The sequence below is a fragment of the Rhipicephalus microplus genome, chromosome 10 (genome assembly GCF_043290135.1).
Source record: "Rhipicephalus microplus isolate Deutch F79 chromosome 10, USDA_Rmic, whole genome shotgun sequence".
Classification (NCBI taxonomy): Eukaryota; Metazoa; Arthropoda; class Arachnida; order Ixodida; family Ixodidae; genus Rhipicephalus; species Rhipicephalus microplus.
In genome coordinates this window covers 94,004,211-94,022,063 of record NC_134709.1, presented here as the reverse complement: position 1 = coordinate 94,022,063, position 17,853 = coordinate 94,004,211, and the positions used below count along the sequence as shown (strand labels likewise).

General features: G+C 45.1%; 2 long non-coding RNA genes across 2 annotated transcripts in view; one reads left to right on the top strand and one right to left on the bottom strand.

Moving 5' to 3' along the window:
* LOC142774800 (uncharacterized) overlaps window positions 1-16,218 on the top strand; it is a 109,722-nt gene extending 93,504 nt beyond the window's left edge. The window contains exon 3 of the long non-coding RNA XR_012886564.1: window positions 14,421-16,218. This is a non-coding gene — a long non-coding RNA (uncharacterized LOC142774800). The remainder of the gene's footprint in view (window positions 1-14,420) is intronic.
* Window positions 6,506-7,325, bottom strand: LOC142774802 (uncharacterized). Its single transcript, XR_012886566.1, has 3 exons — window positions 7,190-7,325; window positions 6,690-6,803; window positions 6,506-6,608 (listed from the first exon to the last, which is right to left on the bottom strand). It is a non-coding gene; the product is annotated as an uncharacterized LOC142774802 (long non-coding RNA).
* Window positions 16,219-17,853: the final 1,635 nt, after the last annotated feature.

The window sequence follows — 17,853 nt, the reverse complement described above, 5'->3', positions numbered from 1 at the left end:
TAGCGAATTGAGGCCGGAGACTCCAGGGTCCTCTGGTCTCAAGGCCTCCCCTCACCAGGCGAGGCCTAAAATCCGAACCACCAGCTCGCATGTGCGGGCAACCAGTGCCTCTGGGGAGGCAATGGATACAACGGTACCCTTGGTACCAAAAGAGCGGCGCGCTTCCTTGGAGCGCGTTAAGAAAAATAAAAAACCAATAACGGGGCCGGACGACCGTCCTGCCACCTGAATTAACGAGCTCACTCCAACACAGGATACTCTCTGTACACACAGCAGTATCTCTCTTGTTTAAATATGCAGACAAAAATATTACAGTGGAACATCCGAGGCCTTCTTCGAAACCTCGATGACTTACAAGAACTCCTCCATGAACACAATCCAAGAGTGCTGTGTGTACAGGAGACACACTTAAAACGAACTAACACAAACTTTTTACGTAACTACATAATCTTCCGAAAGGATAGAGATGATGCCATGCTACCATCCGGTGGTGTAGCGGTTATAGTAAGTCAAGGTATAGCATGCACACAATTACCCCTTCAAACTTCCCTCGAGGCGGTGGCTGTCCGAGCAGTTATTCTAAACAAACTTGTCACTGTTTGCTCTTTGTACATACCACCGCACCACCGTCTCGAAAAACTTCAATTCCAGTCTTTAATCGACGAACTACCTGAACCTTATCTGGTCCTTGGGGACCTGAACGCACATAATGGTCTGTGGGGTGACTCTCGCTGTGATGCCCGAGGTCGTCTCATTGAACAATTCCTCATTTCATCGGGTGCTTGTCTGTTGAATAGGAAAGAGGCAACATACTATAACCTTGCCAACAAAACTTACTCTTCCATAGACCTCAGTATCGCATCTCCTTCACTTGTACCATTGCTTCAGTGGAAAGTCGTAAATAATCCGTACGGAAGTGACCATTTCCCTTTAGTTTTGAGTACACCAATAATAAATGAATGTCCTCCACATGTTCCCAAATGGCTGGTAAACAAAGCCAACTGGGAACGATTTCAAAAGCTTACTCACCTAAATTGGACTGACATATGCGGGTTAGGCATAGATGAAGCTGTGCAGTACCTCACGGCTTTTCTTACTGACGCAGCAACCAAGTGCATTCCACAAACATCTGGACTGCCCGGCAAACGACACGTTCCGTGGTGGAACACTGAGTGCCAGAATGCGCGAAAGGAACAGAACAGGGCATGGAGGTTGCTGCGGAACTCGCCGACAGCGGGAAAACCTTGAGAGCTTTAGGAAAATAAAATCTCGAGGCAGGAGAACGCGTCGGCAGGCCAGAAAAGAAAGCTGGCACAAGTTTTTATCAGGGATAAATTCATATACACAAGAGGCTAAAGTCTGGAACATGGTTCGTAGGGTAGCAGGAAGACAAGTACACTCACTCCTACTCGTAAACACACAGGGTGATAGCCTGGAAGATCAAGCGAACTTCCTCGGTGCACACTACGAGCAGGTGTCTAGCTCGTCACACTACACTGAAGCTTTCCAAAGACACAAAGCAAAGATAGAAAAGCAGAAACTAGAATCCAAGTGCACAAATTACGAGGAATACAACCAACCTTTCAACTTAGCTGAGCTGCAAGCATCACTAAACTCTTGCAATAATTCCGCTCCAGGCTACGAGCGTGTCACATATGAAATGTTGAAAAACTTGCCGCTCGAAACGCGAAAAACTTTACTCTCTCTATACAATGCTATCTGGCTTTCAGGCACCATCCCTGCTTCCTGAAAAGAGGCTATTGTTATCCCTATTTTGAAACAGGGCAAGGACCCTTCCTCAGTTTCAAGTTATAGGCCCATTGCACTAACCAGCTGCGTTTGTAAACTTTTTGAAAAAATGATAAACCGCTGACATTTACATTTCCTTGAAACACACAATTTGCTCGACCAATTTCAGTGTGGGTTTCGGGAGGGTAGATCCACCACCGACCATCTGGTGCGTATCGAGGCACAGATCCGAGACGCTTTTGTCCACAAACAATACTTCCTCTCAGTGTTTCTCGATATCGAGAAGGCTTACGACACAACATGGCGTTTTGGGATATTAAGAGACTTGTCTTACCTGGGTGTGCGCGGTAGAATGCTTTCCATAATCGAGAGTTACTTGTCCAATCGGAAATTCCGCGTCCGTGTGGGCAGTACTCTCTCCCAAATATTTGTGCAAGAAACGTGAGTACCGCAAGGTGGTGTACTTAGTTGTACACTTTTTAATATTAAAATGAATTCCTTGCACCTGTCCATCCCCCGCAACATGTTCTATTCCACATATGTCGATGACGTCCAGCTTGGTTTTAAGTCATGCAACCTAGCAATGTGTGAGCGACAGGTTCAGTTAGGTTTAAACAAGGTCTCCAAATGGGCAGAGGAAAACGGATTCCGGCTGAACCCAGGAAAAAGCACGTGTGTCTTGTTCTCCCGAAAGAGAGGCATGCACTCAGAACCCGACATTGAACTGAACGGCCAACGTCTGTCTGTGAATGCGGAGCATAAATTCCTAGGCTTAATCTTGGACAACAAGTTGACCTTCGTACCACACATAAAGTATTTAAAAACAAAATGTTTAAAAGCCATGAATGTTATAAAAGTGTTGTCACGTACTACGTGGGGTAGTGATAGGCAATGCCTCATGAACCTCTATAGAAGCCTTATTCGTACCCGCTTAGCCACTCAAAGTGCCTTGAAAATGCTGGACCCCGTGCACCATTTGGGCATCCGCCTTTCTACGGGTGCTTTTTGCACCAGCCCCGTAGAAAGCCTTTACGTTGAGACAAATGAGTGGTCGCTTCATCTGCAAAGAACCTACATGTCCTTTGTATATTTCTTTAAGGTGAATGCAGACAAGAGGCACCCCTCATACTCTACTATTAATGACTTGGCGAGCTCCATTCTTTTTCAAAACAGGCCTTCAATGAGGCAGCCCTTCTCAGTTCGCCTGAAGGGTCTAGCTGAGGATACCGGAGTGTCACTCGAACACAGTTTAATGGCTCCTGTAGCATACCCGCCACCGTGGCAGTGGCAGACTATAGACTGCGATGTGTCTTTCCTAGAGGTTACAAAACTTGCACCCATTGCCCATATCCGAACATACTTTCTGGAACTTCAACACAAATACACACGTCTTGAGTTTTTTACAGATGCCTCCAAGTCTAACTCCTCTGTGTCCTACGCTGCTGTCGGCCCATCCTTTTCGGATGCTGGCCCTCTACATCCAGGCACAAGTATCTTCACAGCGGAAGCTTACGCGATACTGGTGGCAGCTAAACACATCCAACAATTACAAATACAAAAAGCAGTAATTTACACAGACTCCCTCAGTGTGGTAACGGCTCTGCACAGTCCTAAAAAACAAACAAAAAAAAAAAACCGGTCCTTGTCTCACTTTACTCCATTTTGTGCACACTCTACACACTCAAACATTATGTTGTAGTGTGCTGGGTGCCAGGGCACTGTGAGATTCAAGGCAACGTGATGGCGGATCAGCTTGCTGCATCCGCCCACGAAAGCACCGCCATTACACCGACATCAATCCCGGCCCTTGATCTTAAGCCGTCTCTCAAACGAAAACTCAGGGACTACTGGCAGAGCAAGTGGGATACACACACACAAAACAAACTACACGTTATCAAGCCACACCTTGGCCATTGGCCACCAGTATCAAAATCACGTCTAACAGAGGTAACACTAACAAGACTCAGGATAGGACACATATACACGACACACACACATCTTTTGTCCGGTGGTGATCCACCATTGTGTGATAAATGTGGTGAGGTATTAACAGTTCTTCACGTTTTAATTCAATGTAAACATTTAGACACTCTAAGAAAACAACACTTTCCTTCACCCTACCGACAACATATACCTTTACACCCTGCAATGTTCGTCGGTAGGGAACCGCTTCTTAGTCACAAATCATTGTTACCGTTTTTAAAAGAAATTCATAGCTTTCATGTCATATACCCGGGCATATCGTAGCACGACCTCTCCTTAGAGGTTTTCGCTGCGGTGGCTACACAAGAAAGCACTTGCCTCACGGCCCTTGGACGCAAGGGTATGAACGAGTGAGGCACTTGTGCTAATGCCATACATATCCACCATCGTCTTTTATTATCACCAACTTTGTTCATCTATTCGCACCACACACACCTTTCACGGCATGGTCATGATTTTATTACTTGTATGTTTTTACCCGCCTTACCGCGAGGAATGTTATGGCCCTTATACAGCCGCTAATCACAATCGTTGTGCACGTCTCTTGTCCCATGAACTGGTGCTCTTTGGCCATCAAATGGCCTTTGCGCCAAAAAACATCATCATCATCATCTTTATGAAGTCAATGCTGAAAACATCTGTTCTACACATGCAATTGATAATCGAGAATATTGACATAGTTTAGAGCATTTTTTAATCTTGGTCCAGTCACCTAGATGTGCATTTTTCTTCACCCTGCATAACTAGATTTGTGGTAGAATAAAAAAAAGTAAGAAATCAACTAACACAAGGCAAGGCGAACTGCAGCTCAAAGTAGAAATTTTTATCCCGCAGCCGACAAGGAATAGGGTGATAAATGAACGAAATTAGTGAATGTCATTTTTAAGCAGCTCATTGCTAGTCACTGGCCATGAAACACAGGATGCCGCTTACATCATCTGCTACTTTAGGACAGTTCACTAGGACTTCGCAGACCATAGTGGCTCATAGGTATGAGCAATTCGGGAACACCGAAGCAGTTCGGGAACTGCCACTGTGAGTGAAATCCTTCAGCAATACATTCCCAGTCTGCTTTGGTAGGTGTCTGAAAGTACAAACAAAAAATGTCGTACTTCAACCAGAAAAAACCTATCATGCGACAAAAGAAATATACAGAGAGCACTTTATTAAAAGCAGTGATATTCAAAACGGTGTTCAGCAGATCCCGTTGAATATAAAGCCACATACTTTACACTGCTGTCATGTGACTCATGCCGCTTTTTTTTCTCGTATTGCAAGGGTCCCTCATTAAACAGAGGCAGTCAATCTGGTGATTTACTGCAGTAAAGTTGTACAGTATACCAAATTGCGAAAGACGCATGAAGTAGGAAAGACGCATTAAGTTAGGAAAGACGCAACACCACTCATGTGTGCTTCACATCATGTGTCTTCTCTAGCTTTGTGAACCCTGTAATTTTACTGTTGTTTAGAATTGTCCGAAAACCAACTAGACCAATACCTCATTTTGCCTATCTGGTGATTTCGGTTTTCTGATCTGCTCTTCTATGTTCATGTTGCACTTATCTGCTACAGTATTTGTGTAAGCATAAATAAAAAATTTAGCTGATGATGCACAGCGACAATCCAGGTGAGTCCACAAAGCTCCCCAACAATTCATGGCTGAGAGAAAGTAACCTAAACATTTTGCTGGGCTAGTTAGAGTATGGAACTCTGATGAATTTGCAGTGCGTATTCAAAAAAAGAAAAACACACACAAAAAAGAAAGAAAAATATTGAATTATGCCGTAAAAGAAGTTCAAATTACAGATGTGTTTTAACATAGTTTAAAACATGACTAGTACAACTACACATTTCATCCTCGTTACATCCTGGAGGATCACAGAGCAAGCAGCGCTTGCTGGTATCCTGTTGGGAATTTAGAGAAAAAGTGGGCCTGGGCTCATCACATTTTGGGAGGGTATGCTAGATTGCAAAAAAAAAAGGGGGATACAAAGAGTAGGGAAGTGCAGCCAAGTATGACAAAAGGTTAGGAGCAGTGAGTGGTATGAGGGACATGCACGTTTTTGAAACATGCAAGATATTAGAAGTAACAAATACACAAAAGAGTGGTCTACTCTCTGGGCAAAAGAGTGGTAAGTGAATAGTGTTTCAAGAAACCAGCAGGGTAGCAGTGAGCATTTATTCTGGATGCATGAGTTTGCAATGCATATTGTGGTCTATCATGCGTTCCCTGCTTGTATTAGAAAGCAATTAATTGCTGTCTATCCACCATGATGGCTCAAATCTAGGCGTATACCTCAACGCAACCAAATTTTCTTGACATAACTTGTTTGTTAGTCGGGCTTTTTTGAACATGTATTGCAGCAATCAAGAAATACACACCATCTCCCCTCTGATTATAAGTTCTCGCTTCACTTTAAGGCTGAACCTATCCATGCTGCTTCCACGCTTGCCTACCAGGTAACCAACAATAAAGTGGAATTGTGAACCGTTTACCTTCATAACATGATCTTTTAGCCTTTCCCAGATTGCTTTGCACGTTTCGTGAATACATTAGTGGGCAGTTTCAATTCCCACTCGATATGCCAGAGCAACAGAGGGGATATCTTGCCCTGATGCAAGGTAACTGAAACAATAAACATAAAACAATGAACAAATAAAGTGATTCAAAGCTATCTTTTTGGGCACTTACATTCAGGTAATGCTATGTGGCATGTTTTACCTCAGTATCACTAACCTCAAGCCGGGAGTTTCCCTCAACAGGTGGATTTTCGTCAGGTCCAGAGCTATGAAGCTGAGCAGCACATCAAACAGTGCTGGCGTCGTTCAAAAAAACCTGAAAAAGATCCATGATCGCCTTTGCGCATCCGTTTAATCTGTTGAAAACAAAACCAGATTACAGTGATTGAACAGATTTTACTGAGAAAAAACAAAACGAACGGGAACCAGCAATGTACCTCTCGCAAGGCCAAATCCCTGATCTCTGCAGCTTTCATTTTGTGGCTGACGCCAAGCTCGGCTTGACGGTCCCAACGTGGGATTAGCCGGGTGGCGCAGGGTCTCCTCTGCGTCTTCTCAGGACAAAAATAAAGTTTTAATCAATCAATCAATCAAGTTGCCCTATGAATAAATGCATGGAAGTTTGCTTGGGCACACATGGAACATTTCCCAATTGCCTGTGCACTCGCTACTAAAATCGAACGCGTCAAGTGGCCATGGAGTTTGAATACAACATACGTATTATAAGTGCTCCATTATCAAAGACGTCATCATTCACTTCGTTTATTTCTTACCTTTGCACGTTTATTTGTATTTCGTATTATTGGCTTTATTTATTTTGCTTTTATTTTATGTTATAGGTGTCATTGCTGTTTATTTCAGTCAGGAGTGATCGAACAGCACGTCACGTTAAATAGACTGAATGAGGTCAAGAAAGACACTGTACTGAAGAACTTACCGCAGTATGGCAGAGAGGCCTTCTTGTTTACGTGCCAAAAAAACAAGGCGATCCACCAACGGCGAGTTTGCCACTGCTCGCGTAGTTGCTTCCTCCTTTTTATGAGCAGCCTGAGGAGCACGAGTGTCGAGGTCGAAACTGTTCTATTCCTGCCAGAAGCCACTGAAACCGCAGGCGTGGTGTCACTGCAGACAGGAAGCCAGCTGCAGCGAGCAGCAGCTGGCTTTCTGAATACACAAGGGTACAGACACATAAAACAATGAACAAGTCCAACCTGCGACTAATCTACACAGCCTCACGTTCACGAATGCTCGTGCGCCTTTCCTGCCATGAAGGCTGTGCAGCACTTGCACATCATGTGCCGGTACGGCCTTCGTGGCATCAGAACCAACTATATGGAATCTATATAAAAAAGTCACTTGCAGCTGCAAGATTTGGCTGGTATGTTGATAGCAGCATCTGTTATTCACTGGTGTATCTTTTCACAAAGCCCAAGCGGTGGCACAGACCTGTTTAATACTTGCCTGTAATCCTCATAAGATTGATAAATCAAAAAGCATGTACTAATTAAGGCTAAAGCATTTAACTGTAAACACACACACACGCACACATGCCCAGTCTTTGAAAAAAGAAGACAGGCTTATTTTAAACAATTTTACAGAACACAAACACCTCTCCACCCAATGTTAATACTATCGGAAAATGCAATCATCCCCATAGAGGACGTTCTCTGGTTTCTAGAGGTCGCAGGCGTTTTAAACAAACTGTAAACAGAAATCTGTTTTTCATCTCATATTTTAGCCCTATTATCAAAATCGCCTAGTGTCTGGTGCATCATAGCCATTGTTGCTTTTATGTCATAAAACTCAATGTAACACACACACACACACACACACACGAAACTGCCTATCATGAGAAAAGTTAAGTTGTGAAGAGAACAACAATAGAAAAGATCAAGCCAAACTCATATTGGACTGGCTATATGCGTCACAAGTTTTAAACAAGTTTGGTACATCAGCAACATATCAAACACATCCAACTTTCATGTGCAAACACAGTGTTCAACATCCTTCGGCAGAAGCACAAGTTTTTCCTCTGTTTCTGAGCAAATACCAATGTGAGGTGTGTTCTTGAATAATTTAGATGTACGCCTCACACACATGAACACACAGAGCCTGGCAGTTTATTAACATGCACCAGTGTAAAATGCATGCCATTGTTGCATTTAAAAAGTGTCTCTTATGCCAACATCATCGTGAGCCGCATCTGCAGTCCGGTCGGAATCGCTGAGCGAGTTTTCCTCTAGGCCGTGTTGTCGGGATCAGAATTTTCATTGCTGTCAAACCATGCGAATCACACAGACTTCGCGTGTTGATACCGCTACTCCAGAACATCGATTACCAGCTAAAGAGTGAGGAATGCTCTTGTTGTGTGTAGCTGGTTGGCCGAATGTGCCTCCACCGCTCCTTGTCCGAGGTACTACATATTGCGATCCAGGCTCCAAATAGCGTTTTTTTTTCTTTTCGATTGAGGTTGGGGTTGTGTTGAATGCATCTCTCGTCGAACTTGACACAAACTTCAAATAGGCGCTTGATGGTGTCCACGCAAAATGAGGCTGCGGGACTGATAAGTAAACGGGTAAAGATCCATTACATCGAGCAAGGCTTCACATTCACAACCTGCTTGCTGTGTCTTGAACGTTCAGCACGCGGCGCGTATTTTGCCGAAAACTATAACATGTGCCGCGAGATCACGATATGCGGTGTTGACCCGTGTGCTATCTACCCGTGTGCTTATGGTGTATTGTACTGTGGTCGCCACGGAGGAAGGTGGTAGTCGCCATGGTGGTCGCTGACTGCCATTATGGCTAGATAGATGATTGTAGCCATAATGATGGGATAAATGGATGGATGAATGGATTGATATGGCTGTTCCTAGTAGGTGTTCTGTAACTGTACCCTTTAAATGGGTGGCGGCTAATGCCACTTAGCCTAACCAACGCGAATATGGCGACACAGCGCATGACCTTTGAAATTGCCGCTGTGCGCCCGTCATTGCACATTTGCCATCTCAAAGGCTATGCACAGGGACACTACTTTACAGTAACTGCGTTCAATGAAGGTGGTAGTAAAGTTGCAGTATGCTGAAGAGCTATTTTTATTTTATTCTATCGTGGTATGAGCACAGCTTAGTCACATTTTTTTTGTACAATTGACTTGTTTAAAATTATTTTTGCTTGTGCGGATACACGCCCTGTTTGTGCTTGCGAACTAGCAGTGAAATTTGTGTGTTGGGTTGTCTGCACTTGTAAGAAACACGTCAAGCTGCTGTTAAGCAGAAGACAAAGCACGTCAGCAACCATTTTAAGAAGCAGCAGCGAGGCCTGCTGTTTGCTGATGCTGAAAAAAAAAAAAGAACAGAGAAAGAGCTTCTGAAAGAAGACAATATATATGCTGAGGGATCAAAATACAAAGGTATTAGAAAGAATAAGCCTACTGAAAAATGCCCTTCGCAGCCAAAATTTCCAAACAGGTTTATCATTTCTTTATAAGCTGTTGTAATGCACTGCTGATAAGGTTGTATGCATCAGCAAGTTGATGCATGCATGTTTTTCTAATCACTTGTAAATGTGCTTTTACAACTTTCACAGCGTGGTGGATATTAAAAAGAGCACCACTTGGTCAAAATTTCTTGAGCCCTCCACTACCGCATCCCCTATAATCACACCATGGTTTTGAGGCGTGACAGGCAATGTATCATTACACTTTATTGCATATCTCAACTGCATGCTATGTTTATCATATATATTATTTGACCATGCACACCTAGGATGCTACCGTTACAATTAAGGGTGCAATAAAAAATCTCGTCCTTTGCGGGTGTTGCAGCCGCAAGCCTAAAAAACAGAAACGACTTGCACCTTTGCCACTACTATGTGCTGCACGCTGGAGCCACCACAGCGACCACAGACAGCCCTGAATTAGCCCACTCAAGTGTGAGGGAGGCTGTACCGCTTATCAATTATGTGCCCACTGACATAGAGGTATCATAAATGTCTAGTATGCTTTGTCTTCAAGGTATATTGCTTTGCTTTAATGAGGCAATGTGCATTGACAAACTGATGTGTGCACATCATCTTTGACTTGTTTTATAAGTGCATCGAAGTAAAGGAATGGCCGTTCCCAAGAGGTTGTACAATCACCTAATGGGCTTGAAAAGAGAGATCTGTTTCGTTCATGAGGCGGCCGTTGCCATTTTTTATACAGCCGACCTAGTTGGTAGAAATGCTACTGGCGCAGCCTCTAATCAGTCTAAAGGGGAGGCAAAGTCTCCCTTAAAGAAAGAAAAATATGCTGTGTTTTCAGGTAGGTGAAATTTTGCAATCTGACCAAAATTCATGGAAGTTGGTGGCTCCACTTTTGCCCATAATCAGCCCTTCAAGTCTAGCTTTTGCCTACTGGAGCTGGGTAATTTTATGCAAGAGTCCACAAACTAATTTTAAACAATAATAAAGAGGCAGCACTCCTACTTATTTTCTTGTCATATTGACTCCTCTATTTAGAGTGCTACCCCGCAGGGGCGCATGCGCAAGTAGGCGTTTGGTGTGTAGCGACAACACAGACCCGAGCTAACGGGGGAGTTTCTACACCCCCCCCACGCCTAGCCGTGCGTGGTTTTGCCGTGTCCGGGGAAAAGGGGATCCTAGGGGTTGAGCCGACGCCGAGTGATTGGACCTTTAAAGCCCCCCGGCAGAGGCAACACACCCCTTTGGCCCCGGCTTCACGTAGCCGGCACCCCTGGGCTGACCCACCCGGGGGAAATCGGCAGTCGCCTTTTCCTATCTCTGTCTCCCTACATCTTCTTCTTTCTTACTTTTTTAGCTTTCCTGTCTACTTCTCTCTTCTGCTTACTTCCAATTTTCTCGGCGGCAAGGGTTAGCCCTGTGCAAATAGCCTACCTTGGCCTAGGCGCATTGGGGAATGTTGGCATGTTTGACGTTGCATTAACAAACACACTAACTTGCTGAAAGGGTCTGCCGGCAGCCGCAAGTTAAAAAAGGAACTCAGAATGGCATGCGAGATCCATGAGGCGTTCTGTATAACACAATGCAGCAATGAGTGTGCTAGTACACAAACTATGGTTGTAAGCAGCATACATTTATTATTAAGGGGAGACGCTCCTCGAAAAAGCTTTTTTTTATTTCCAGTAATAGAGACTTGAAAAGTTTGTTATTAGTATAGTTTTTCATGCAGATTTCAAATATGCAATCATTTTTTGTGTAGCTGCTATAATTATTGAGTTATGCCATAAACAATAGCAAAAAGTTACATTTTTTTGCGGGCACTCTTTTATGTACTAAACTTTCAGTAAAAGCACCGTGTCTGATCTTATTTGACTCTTGGTAGATTGAAAAGTGCAAATATCTATATAGATATGTCACAGAAATATTGGAACCAAGAAAAAAAAATTGTATTGAATGAAAATTGTATTGAAACAATAAACTAATATTTTCATAACTAATGCTGGTAGGCATTGCAATTTAGAGTAGATATTTGCATTCTGCATGTGTTGAAGAATATGTGTGCCAAGTTTCGTTACTATACAATGAATATAAGTTTCTAAAAGGCTGCCCGGAAAACGTGAAACTGTCAGAAAAAATGAAAATGAGAAAAACAAGTTTGAAAGTTCGCATAGTTGGCATTTATTAGGAAATCATTCTTTTTGCATCAAATTGGGGCACAATGAAAAGTACCTTGCCTTGAATGCACTGCAAGTGTCTAGAAGTCCCCTGCACCATAGCTTGGTCCTTCACGGCTCTTGCGGTCAGTGTCCTCAACACGAGCTCTCTTCGCTGTGTTGCGACGGTGTGCCCTCGCTTCTGCAGTTTGCTTCAGGTTCATCTTCCTGATGCGCATGACGTCACAGTGGTCATCATGTGTGGCCAGATCTTGTGAGGGGAGAATTCCAATGCCTTCGAGCACTTCTTCAAAGCCCCTGTGGCCTTTGTTGTACCAGAGTACAGCAAGAGTGGTGGCTGTCTCCACAGTTGTTCTGGAGGCGAACTTTGTTTTTGGACATAGCAGCCATATCTTGCTGTTCAGCGATTCGGCTGCATTCTGTGTCTTGCCATGAAGGCACCGAATAAGGAGTTTCTTCTCTGTAAGGTGCTTGTAGATAGGCATAATTGCCAATCCTTGAGCTTTCGTCAACAGTGGGGTGTGGCCTGGTGCAGGCTCCCCCAGTACTTCCGCACGCTTGTGCTTGCACCACGAATTTGGTCCTGCTGGGCAAAAGTTGTGGCTACTGGCACCATCACTGGAGCAGCAATGAAAATACGATGCCCATATGGCAGTGTACATATTTCGGACACTGTCCTTGTTGCTCGTGATGGCGATCTTGTAATATGTTTGTAGTTTTATTATTGTCGCATCTTTCAGTTTTTTGCCTCGTGGCAGTGGCGTTGCCAATTTCCGTAGAACAGTTCCCAAGCGCTTTGCAGCGTGGTTCGTGCACTCTTCTTTGTCAATGGGGGTGTCACAGTATACATTTGCCTCGCAGACTGCAGTGTAGGCCTTGCTGTCACCATCACTTAGGAAGCTGGTGAATCCCAGTGGAGTTTCATAAGACAAGGTCCTGTGCCATATATTGACAGCTGCCGCAGGTTCCATTGCATGGGATGAGCAGTCAGTGTTTTTTTGGCAAACTGGAAGATGAAAAGCTCGCCATATCTCTTCATCCTCCCCAAGGTCCCTGTGTATACTGCAAGCATGGCAGTAGTTCGAAAGAACTTCAAAATCGAGGCAGAGCCCCGTGTCCAGGGACACGACTGTGCCCACTCCATTGTGGCTTTTATGACCTCTTTTCTGCCAGGTGCCATCAAACATGACTGGCACATCTCTGCCGCCGACTGCGTCCTTCGTGATGTTTCGTGCCTGGTGCAAGTTTTTGCTCACTACCGTCATCGCCGCACCATGGAGCTTCTTGCAAATGCCGTTGAATGTCTTGTGATGCATCGGGCTCGGAAGACCGAGAATCGCACAAAATCGTGAAAGTTGGTCGTGGCCTGCGCCTATAGCGCGTGCTGCCAGAACTGCCTTCACGTTTACAGCAAAGCTGTCACGCGAGCTGCCGCTGTCAAAACGAGCGCTCGTTCCTTGGTCCCCGGCCGAAGCAGTACGTCTCGACGTGTGCGTGAACGAAAGTGCAGATTCAGGGCAATCAGAATTTTGACAGCACAGTTCGAGGAATGCCGAAGGTCCTTTGCGCTTTCCAGCTGCCTCTCGCACGCCGAGCTTCCGTTCGCGGCAGGTTGGGCGTTGCGCACCCACCACAAGTGCCGTCAGCGCATCGATTTCGCAAAGCAGCATGTTCGCAGTAGCAGCATCTACCGGTCTACGTTCACTCTCAAAGAATCCAATCTTCCTTTGGGAAGCACTGACGAATTGCACGGCAGCGGCTATTTCACAACCACTGTCGCAGGGTTCGGTGACGGTGTTAGGCCTATCCGAAGTTGGAGCGTTGGTCGGGGGCGACATCGTCGTTCGCTGTCGCTTTGCGAAGCGTCCCACGCTGTTTCCCTCAATACTTGTGGCGAGTTCTGAACTTTCGATTATCTGAACTGCACTTCTTCGGGCTTGCCATGATGCAAAAATGCAGAGAAACGCAGAAAAACTCGATCGCGACGCCCGAGGCTTCGCTCTTTTGCCGGAGAGATAGGAGGGGGAGGAGCGTGGAGCGCACCGCCGTCCAATGGCGGCCTCGCGCTGTGTGCCGCGATATTCAAAACGCGTGACGTACGCGTTGTTTTTCTCGTTTTTTGTTTATTCTGCGTGAAGGCACGAGACTGGCTACTAGTGGATTATGAAGGATACGGCCTTCGCAGCATGCGTGCATGATTGCAAATGGCGGCCAACGCGTCGTTTTCGCGACAGGACGACACGAACTTTCGCCGTTTTTCGCGCATTTATCGCGTCACCGCTGCCCACTTGGAAGCATTTTTTGATAATTTCTCGTGCGAATTTCAGCTTGATATTTTCAGAAGTAATAGATTATAGTCCAAGGATGCCAATACAGCCGGAAAAAAAAAAGCGAAAATTTTCCGGAAAACCGCGACTTTTCGACCCGCGTCTCCCCTTAACAGTGGGAATATTTTGCCATCTTTCAGGGCAAACATTGACACTTTTTTACACACCTATACCCTAATACATACACCTTCATTTTTGCTGTGCAGGACTTCTGGAAATTTCGAGTCCCAGAGGAGGCAAAGGAAGGAGGATGTTCGACAGGTGGCACGGCAGGAGACCCCGGAAACCCTTTTTAGAGACATGTGTCCGAGCCAGTTTGACACCATCGAGTTAGATCAGACTGATGACCCCGCCGATCTCTGTCCAGCGCCGGCGGTGTCAGTTGAGTGTAGTCCGTCGCTACTGGAACCAGGAATGTCATACCTTGAAGCGATGCAGTCAAGTGAGTCGGCACCATCACCGCTGGGAACTGCGTCACCGCTTGGGTTGGCGGCAACGTCACTGGAAAGCCAGCGGTCCAGCCTTGCCAGATGTCTGTGATGCAGCCACCCAAAAAAAGACAAAAGAAAGACGACAATGACAGTTTACTTGTAGAGCACCTTGGAAAACTTACAAACAGTCTAGAGGACAAGGACGACCATCATTATTTTGCATTGTCGCTCGTGAAATCAATGAGAAAAGTAAAAGAGGAAGACTACTTGCGCATGCGCATGAAGATTCTGGAAGTGATCCAGCAATTTAACAGTAGCTGAAGTGTCGTGCTTCTTGTCCTTAGAGCTGACAAAGCGTGGGCATAGAGAATGAGGCATGTTGCAATACGAGGTATGGTGCAATATGAGTGGGCCAACAATACATGGCTAAACATGATTCAGGGTGTCTTTGCTATTAAAGGAGAAGCTTACCTTCAGCAAAATGGGTGCAGCCTCTGCTCTTCCAAGCGCTTCAGGGCCCCTTGTTTGGAGACTCCGGGCTGGTGCCACTGCCACGGTACCTCTCCAGCGCTACCGCAAAAGTAGGCCGAGAAAAGCGTCCTGGCATCCGCAGCATCTGCACTGAAGTTCCGTGACTGGGATCCCTGAAGCGGGAAATAGCAGGGGTCCACATGCCCCTGCCCCGACGTCTGCTGGATGCCCTGCCTCCACCGTCCTGGAACCACATTTCCGAACCTGTCCTCTTGGTCGAGTATCTGGTCCGATTCCTCATTTAGGACCGCTAAGAAATTATGCAGTACACATGCTGCCTTCACTACATAATCCACATTCTTGGGGAGAAGCTGAATGGTGCGGAGCAGTATGCGCCACCTGGCCGCTGTGATGCCGAAGGTGTTTTCAGCACACTTCCTGGTAAAATGAAATAATAGTACAAAACAGGTTTTAGAAGCAGCCACCTTTCAAAGCCGATTCATTAGACTATTTTTGAAACTGCAGCTACAAGAATGGCAACGTAAAATGGGCACAGTGCTCATAAGCTCGCGTTTTTTAGAATAAAAGCCCTATGCTCATTAATTGTACATAAAGAAATCTTTTGCACCTATTTCTCTACGGCCTTCTAGAGAAGCAACGTGAACAGCTAATTCAAATCAGCATTTATGTTTGTAATGTAAGGTTAATCACAAGTCGCACAAGTTGCTACGCATGCCCTATTTTTCTGAGCTGGGTAAAGGACACTTGTTATTGAGATGGGGTCATAAACATTGTGCACGGTGCACACCTCAATTTGACTTGTGCTTGCGAGATCGTTTTGTCATAATGATGGTTTGTACTAAGTGTGGTGAGCTTTTTATGTGCCCCTTCTGTTTTTAGATGTTTTTCCTCTGAACTCTTTTCGTTCAGCTGCTTTGTCCGCAAGTTAGAGCCACTGTTCTTGAGCTACGGGGTTGACTATATGCACTATATTGTGAAATTAGAGCCACTGTTTTTAAGCTATGTATTTTGTGTTCATTGTTTTTATTTTTCTTCATCGATGTCTTGCTGCGAAGTGTGCATTAAACGTTACTTCAAGTGCTTTCTGTGTTTGTATAAAATGGAGTATGGCAGGCTCAGCATACCCAAAGAAAGTGCCTGATATCATACCGTGCTCGGCTTAGTCTGTAATTGAACACTCTTCGTTCATCTTCAAGGAGTCTAGCAGGGAAAGGGCGCATAAAGTCACGCCGCAGCTGGAACGCTTCATCCCCGACGAAAGCGTACGGCTTCACCTTTGTGGTGCCTGGGAGCTGCCCCAGTGAGGGGATGTCAAGCTGCCCTTCGGTTAGGGCCTTCCCAAACTTCGTGTTCTTGAACACTCTGGCGGCTCTCTGCCCCAATATCGACCAGCACGAACTTCGAAGAGCTGTCGACCGCGGCCATCAGCACAATGGAGAAAGTGCCCTGCAGCAGTAGGCGTCAGACCAAACATTAGCACATGTAAAGTTGTATGTGTAGGTGGGACCTACAATAATAAGCGATTACAAAGAAAAAGTATGACAAAATTTACAAAATCACCTAAGCTGGCCACGCATTTATTTGTACCAGCTCATTGTGAAAGATTTCTGGCATGCACAGTGATAATTTAATTTAGCCGCAAGGGCTCTGAAAAACACCTCTGTTGAAATTAAATTTCAAAGTAAACATCAAATCAAGCTGTCATAAGTACCTGCCGCAGCACTGGAAGAATACTGCATACATGAAGTATTCTGGCAAAACGACTTAGACCACGGGGCTGTATTCCTTCGTTTTGGCAAACTGCGAGCTCAGTCCCCTTCTCTGTCTCCCTCTCTCCCCTGCTTTCTGGAGCCCATGTGCACCATTCAAAAGTGGTACATAAGAAAAAAAAAAGTATAGCATTGCAGGGCAAGGCTCTGGACGTTGTCCAAGCATTTTAAATTAGAAGGTAATTTAAGAAAGGGGTGAAGAATTTTAGGCAACTTCCTGCATTACAGAGTTTGGAAGCTTACTGAAATGAAAATAAATAAGACAACTTTTTATACCACTGCACTTAGCAACATTTCTTTTTTAATTGTCACAGTTACGCTACTGGCACCGCACCCCTACAAATGGGTGGTGCACATTGGCTGTCTATGTTGCCACCACACATTCTCCAGCAGACAAGGGCACACTACCCCTCCCGCATTAATGCTGTTCGTTTCAGTATACGTGCATAAATGGCCAGAGTGACTTACCTTGTAATTGAAGAAGGCACTTCCAGATTTCGGCGGGCGGGTGATGGCGACGTGCTTCCCGTCAACAGCCCCCAAACAGTTTGGGAACTGCCAACGCCGGGTGAAGTCGCCAGCAATCTTGGCCCAGTCAGCCTTGGTTGGTATCTGGAATAAATTGGAAACCAGGAACAAACTAGTAGGCCGAACAGACCTATTTTTAGCTAAATATCTTTGTGAGGTGGAATGTGAAAAAATGACATTCACTTTTCTCTTGTGCATGCTCTTTGGGCATGGATCCACGGCATGGTGAACCAAATTTTGTACAAGGTGTAAGCTTCCAATCATGCTGAAGGCATGGTGTCACTTTTGTTGCCCAGTTGTACACGGTCCACGCAGTGCATTTTACCACCCCATTTTTTATTTCGACAACACAAAGGTGTGATTACTGCATTTTGAAAACCAGAGTAATCAAATAGACATAGTTCACCAGGCTTTCAAAG